Source organism: Carassius carassius, chromosome 21, assembly GCF_963082965.1.
Source record: "Carassius carassius chromosome 21, fCarCar2.1, whole genome shotgun sequence".
NCBI lineage: Eukaryota > Metazoa > Chordata > Actinopteri > Cypriniformes > Cyprinidae > Carassius > Carassius carassius.
In genome coordinates this window covers 467,754-475,000 of record NC_081775.1, presented here as the reverse complement: position 1 = coordinate 475,000, position 7,247 = coordinate 467,754, and the positions used below count along the sequence as shown (strand labels likewise).

The 7,247-nt window shown below is 39.6% G+C and overlaps 1 protein-coding gene across 7 annotated transcripts in view; it reads left to right on the top strand.

Annotated features, from left to right (window-relative positions):
* The window catches only part of magi1a (membrane associated guanylate kinase, WW and PDZ domain containing 1a), a 59,467-nt gene that overhangs the window by 27,249 nt on the left and 24,971 nt on the right, over nt 1–7,247 (top strand). The gene's annotated exons all lie outside the window — the stretch shown is intronic.

Genomic DNA, 7,247 nt, shown 5'->3' with positions numbered 1-7,247 from the left:
ACCAAATACAACCTCTCTTTGTGGTTCCCAAAACACCACGAACCATTCTGCTTACTACACAGCGATAAGATAATGGAATCCACAGCGCATATACTGAACGGATGCCCCGCGTTTAAAGGACTTTACATCGCGCGTCATGATCGCATCGTAAACATAACGGCTCAAGAACTGCGCAAAGTATCTGGACAAAGTGCAATACATACAAACAAAACTGTTAAAATTAGCTGGTTTTTAAACTTGAATGATAATAATATAAGCTCTCTTAGAAGTGTTCTCAGGGAATACCCAAACACTCCAGACATCGTAGTCATCAATGAACTTTCTAAGAACATTCTGATCCTGGAAGTGGGCTGTTGTTTTGATCTTTACATGGATTTGTGCTTTTCTGAGAAAATGTTAAAGTATCAGTCATTAACAAATGCTTTGGCAGTGTGTGGTTACAGGATCAAACTGGTTATTCTTATTTTTGGTAGCTTGGGACATGTGCACAGATTATGTGTCAGAGGCTTGCAGATTGCTGGACTGAGTAAAAAGAGCTCTAAGCAAACAGCCAGATATTGTTCTGTGTCAGCAATCATAGGCAGTCTGCATGTTTGGAGAAGACGATGTCACCTTTATCCATAGCCTACTCTTTGAATGTGGTTGCAACTTGCATTGTCTTTATTGTCAGGTGAAACATAATAGGCTCTTTGTGAATATTTGGATGCTGTTGTTCTAATTAGTATTTTTCATTCCAAATAAAATAATCAAATGTGTGTGTGTGTGTGTGTGTGTGTGTGTGTATATGTGTGTGTGTATAACAGTGGCTGAATGAGTGTGTTGTGCTTGAATTGTAGGCACACACTCAACGTGTCGACTCTGCAGGATTGTGTTGCTCCTCTCTATCCATTCTCTGCATGAACTACTCTATTTTTAGGCCTGGCCTCTTTTTTGTTCATTTCTCATTCCTTCCCCTTCACTTGCACCGAATTCCATTTTCTTTCCTTTTCTTTCTCTCTTCACATATTATTATTTCTTTCTAGGTCAAACCCATTATCTCTCAATCACTCATCCACAGTCAGATCAATGTATCGATCAAGCTCATTAAGGGTGTTGTCGTCAGGTGCTCATTAAGCAGTTGCAGCAGTGCCTCGTTAATAGAAATGTACCTCAATCTGACATCACTTTGTCAGTGGATAGTGTATATTTGCCACCAAAAAGATGGCGCCAGGACTGACTGGCACCATCAGAGATGAGGTCGAGGAACTGGCTGGTCTAGGAGGAGATGAGAGAGGGAGGATGGGAGGAAACACAGGAGGATCAGGGCTGGACAGAGCCAGCAGAGAAACAGGAGATACAGGGCTGGACTGAACCGGCGGAAGTGGAGCAGAGGAACTGGCCGGTCTAGGAGGAGATGAGAGAGGGAGGCTGGGAGGGAATACAGGAGATTCAGGGCTGGACGGAACCAGCGGAGAAACAGAAAATTCAGGGCTGGGTGGAACCAGCGTAGATTTTTCTCCAGCACCCACTCCACGAAGGCGGCAAAATCCTCTCTGGGACCGTTCGCCGGTAGGCGTGCCTTACACCGCTCGCTCAGGCCAGTGTAGAAGAAATAAGAGAGCAAGCGGTCGGGTAAGGCACGCCAGATCGAGAAAGTCCCTGGTATGGTCCTCCAGCGAACGGTCCAGTTGCTCCAGGCATAGGAGTCGGACTGCTGGAATAGCCATTCCGGGAGAGGGAGGAAAACAAAACGAAAAGAAAGAAAAAACGCTTCTAAATAAACTACACTTTTTGGTCCGTGATTTCTGCTAGCATAGAAATCAAGCGCTCGAGGAGGGTTTTAATCAAAAGAGGAGTTTACTGAACATCGATAGAGATAACATAGACAATATACAACACTACTACATTAACACATTAACTAACATCAATCACGGACAAGGAGGAACTCAAAAGACAGGGTATTTAAACGCAAGGGAGAAATCAGGTGAATGGAGACAGGTGGGGAATAATCAATTAACCAAACAAGAAAAGGAAGATGACCAAATAAGGGAACAGAAAGTCACTGAATGTAACAATGTGGTGCAGTTTGCAAGAGAAGATGGCAATGCGGGGTTTGCGGCAGAGTTTTGGTCTTGGCGCCGTTCATGTTTGCTGCCAGTTTAGACAGATGGATTCGTCGGCGTTGCGCTTTTACAGTTGTCGTTTCTATGGTTTCACAGACTTAAAAGATGTTGCTGGGTAATGCATGCTCAATTTCAAACAGAGTTATTTTATTTCACATAATGTCTTGGACTTTTTATCCATCACAGAGAATTGGATAAATGTGGATGAGTAGAGTCTATGAGATGAACTTTGTCCAACTGACTATAATTTAATTAATACCCCAAGATCAGTGGGTCGTGGTAGGGGTTTAGCTACAGTGTGAGTGTGCAAACAGTAGTTTAAATCTCACCGTTTATCGACCATGAACTACTCGAGCTTTGAAGCTCAATTGTTAAGACTGGAGTTCTTAAAGCCTGTTTTGGGTGTGGTCATTTATAGACCTCCAAAGTATAGCCAGGCTTTTGTCCAAGAATTTTCTTAGGATTTGGGATCTAAATATTTTTTTTATCCTCCATTTTATTGTGGTCGGATTATATCAAAAAATTTGCGATTTTAATATTTATCTGTTGTCCTGGGAAACCTATAGTCAAGGAGTTTTCGGTCCTGGTGGACTCATTTAAATGTATTCAGCATGTCTGTGATCCTACCCTTGAGAAATAACATACTTTGGATGTTTTTTGCTCAAGGCTGTCCATTTGTGATGTTGATATTAATGATGTTTGCATTTCGGATCATATGCCTGTTACTTTCAGTGTAAATGTACCAAATGAAATGAGGGCTAGTCACTCCTCTTATGTTTACATTTTCATTTATGCATTTAGCAAATGCTTTTATCTAAGACTTACTATTTATTTATTACTTATTATACATGCTATAATATGACCTAAGTTCATTTTTAGCTATAGAAATTGAATAATGTAATCAAAAGTAAAACAGCATCGCATATTTGACTGTATAAATTAAAGATTGTTCTTTATTAAAGTTACACAAGCTTTTTAATCAGGAGCAGTGAGTGATTTCTTTGTTGTTGCTGTTTGATTAATATAAAGACTGTCACTTTAAGAGAATGCACTGAGCCAGTGGCCTATGTTCAGCTGGCTATGTCTGCTGTAGGATACTTACCAAAAACAGGCATTTTGAAATGATTTTTGTGTGACTTTGTCCATTTAAACAAAATACTTCAGAGCGAGCTTATATATGCGCTCGTGTCCTCTGACAAAGCTTAAATGAGTTTAGTTTAAACACAGATATCAGCACCCAGGTGATGACGGAATAAATTACTGCTCATATACAGCATTCGCGTTGAACAAGAGTGATTTGATTTGTCCAGAGTTTTTTCATTCTTCTCATTTTTTTGTAATGTCTGGGAAGCCAGAATGCGCATGCATCAACAGAAAGATTTATTAGCTGAACCCTGTTTTTTTACATGCCATTTATACCAAGCCATATTACAGATGATATTACAGATGCTTTGTCAGATTTAAGTTGAAGCGCGTGCCGAACCGTGTGTGGTGAACCAAACGGTTCGTTTTTTTTCAGCAAACCGTGACACCTCTATTACCTCAATAATCAATCAATTATAGGCCTAAAACAATAATGCCCAAGCAGACGGCTATTAGTACATCTCATCACACCGGCACCCGCGTCTAAATCAGTTGTATGGTCTGGTTTTCAGTCTAAAACAGCTGTGTCATGTATAAATGTCTCGTGTGTTTTGGGAGGTGTGGTGTGGCAACTGCGGTGCCAGGCGAAAGTATAAAGCAAGCGGTTGTTTTACAGACATTATATGTAAACTATAGGCTATTTGATTGGACAGGTATACCCCTCCCCCTCCTCTAGACACAATTTACTACACACAATAGGTGATTTTGATTTTGAAAAATCTTGATCGACTTAAAATGCTTCCAAGATCGACTTGTCGACCGCGATCGACGGGTTGGTGACTCTGGCTGTAAAGGATGCTAAAGCAGCCTATTTTCCAAATATTATATCACAGCACTCAAACTCACCAAAAATTGTTTCAAACTATTAATAGTTTTTTTTTTTTATCCAAATGCTGTTACAATACCTTCATCTGCATAGTATTGTGAAAATTTTTAAATGTTTTCTCTAAAAAAACAAAAAAAAAAACATTAGTTCCAAGTTTTGGGATTTTTGATGGAAAGGTAGCAGACGACTCTAATAATGTCGAAACTTTTGATGAATTTGATCTGGTTTCATCTGTCGATATTATTCATATTATTGCTCAACTGAAATACCCAGCTACCAGTTGGGATGTTTTGCCTTCAGGTTTGCTTGGTGTGACAGCTGACTTTATTGGACCATGTATTACATCTATGAACTGTGAACTGTAACCTTTCTACTGGTCTTTTTCCATCGTGTCTTAAGCAAGCGGTCATTCAGCTCCTACTCAATAAGTCTGAACTGAACCCTTTGTATTTCACAAATTATCTGCCAATTTCAAAGCTGCCCTGTATTTAAACAATATTGGACAGGACCCGCAGCTGCCGAGGAACTGAGGAGAATGAGCTTATGAGAATTTGAGGTGGATCTGTCTGAGTGATTCAGAGAGGGACTTTCCCTTTCGCACTTGTTGGCGGCGGACGAGAGAGAGCCTCGGGAGGATGATGTTATATCTTTAACACTTTCTGATACTGAGGTTAGTGCTCTGCTGGGTTTTTACCCAGGAAAAGCAGTATATATTTGAGGATGGTGAAGAAGCTGAGGCTGAGCCTTCTCAATTCTCCTGCCCTGCGTATGTAGATCTTTTGGAGGTTATGGATCGCGCCACGGCAAAGTTAGACTTGCTATGAAAGTGTGCTAACAAGGTGACGCCGTGAGGCCGCCTCGATAAGCGTTATCTTTCTGACCATAGCCCTCCAGCTCAGATGAGCCTTCCATTTCTACCTGATCTCCATACAGAGATAGAAAAGAAATAGAAGAGGCCTTTTCGGTATTTCAGTTGAGACGGTGATCGAGAAGTTCAGGGAGACGAAGGCGCGCTGTTGTTGTTCTGTTGAGACAGCTCCTTCAGCAAGCTTATGCAAAAGCAAGTGATAACCCCTGTCAAAGAGTATAGAAGTAACAAGAGGCGAAACTCCGTTGCAGTTTTGACAACAATCGCTAGATGGCGCTGCTATCACGCTGCCGCCATTTTGGACTGAACCAACGGCTTAACGTTGGCAGAACTGTCTGTAAGGCAAGGCAAGGCAAGTTTATTTATATAGCACATTTCGTAACCAATGGTAATTCAAAGTTCTTTACATAAAAGAAAGTAAAATAATCATGAAGAAAAATAATAACAAAAATAAAACAAGCAATTTTAAAACTTTTAAAATGATTAAAACATTTAAAAACAGTTAGAAAATGATTTTACATAAAAAAAATTTAAAAAAATAAAATTAAAAAACAGTGAAAATATAGTGCAATCAATTCGGACATTGCACAGTGCTCATTCAATAAAAGCACAGCTAAACAGATGGGTTTTGAGTCTAGATTTAAATGTGACTAGTGTTTTAGCACATCTGTTGTGATATGCTCAGATTTTCTGGTTCTAGTCAGAATCCTGGCAGCAGTGTTCTGGATGAGCTGTAGCTGTCTAATGGTCTTTTTGTGAAGGCCGGTGAGGAGCCCATTACAATAGTCCACCCTGTAAATTGGAAACAAAGAAAACAGTGTTCTGCCATCAACAACTATCAGTGTACAACCAAGCAACTAGCATTTCATAGGCTAGATTCCCCAAAGATTCAGAGAGGTAAAATAGAAAAGTGTTTTATCAACGTTAAAGTGAGCTAACGTCAACGATAACAGGTGCTGTAACGTTTATGTAAGCTATCCCATGACCACAGTAACAGTTTGCTAACGTTATGTATTTGGTCAAAATTGGGTCAAGACTCGATATGGGCTTGTTAAATCGCATATTTTCAGAGATATATGAACACCTGACCTGGCAAATGACCGCTTTATTAATTCATTGTTATCACTAAATTAACCCTTTAACTGTCACCCTTTTTTCGCATAAACATGAAAATCACTATCCAAACTTAAATGGTTGTAATTCAAGAATGCTTTGGAATATAGACTTACGGTCTTGTTTTAAAGAAGACATTTGCTAGGTTATTGTTGAAGTGAAATAAATTATGAAAGTGAAACAGAAAAAAAGTTATATAAGTTTGAGTTTATTAAAATGTACAAATTAAAAAATATAATTATTTATACTCTATATATAAAAAAAAAAAAATATATATATATATATATATATATATATATATATATATATATATACATACATATTACAAAATATATTTTACTCTATAACTGCAAGAAAATGAAAGCTAAAAATCTGAACAAGTTGTGTTTCACATTTTAGAGACATGGGATGTCTGCTATAGAGATATTAAAAACTAGAAACTACTATTTAATTCCCTCAACCGCTTTTGAATTGGAACCGGTATCATTCAATTCTATGACAGTTGTGTTGCGTTCAGTCCAAGATGGCGGAGCTGCGGCTCTGCGCATGGGTACGTTTGTTGCTATGGAACGTTCTATTGAGTTTCGCCTCTTGTTACTTCTATACTCTTTGCCCCTGTGTAGCAACACTTAGTATAAAATGCTAGGTTCTTAGCCGAATCTTTCTTGATTCCAAGCCTTCAGCTCTACCCCGGGCCGAGGCCCTAACAATTAAGTTGGGTATGTAGCTTAGGCCTTTGGCCGTAAGGGGTACTGTCACAGACAGCCGTCTAAACGTCCCAGGGGCAACTCCCATGGAAATGGTAGAGTTGGTACTTAGTGCTTGCCATGATTCTGGCCTGCACTCCCCTCAGCATGGCGGCGTGGATATACTGTTCACCATAGCTACCCCTAGAGGACACATTTCAAAGTTCCCTTGAAAGGGAACGTCTCAGGTTAAGAATGTAACCATGGTTCCCTGAGTAGGGAACGAGACACTGCATCCTCTAGCTCCCTGCCATGCTTCAGACGAAGAAGTGAATGGCTTTTTTGGCTAATAATGATGTGCTAGATGCGTTTCAGTCTGGTTTTAGGGCAGGACACAGCACTGAATCAGCTTTATTGAGAGTTTCCAATGATTTGTTACTCATTGCAGACTCTGGTAGACGAGGAGCTTTAATTATGCTCAACCTTAGTACAACTTTTGATCTAATAGA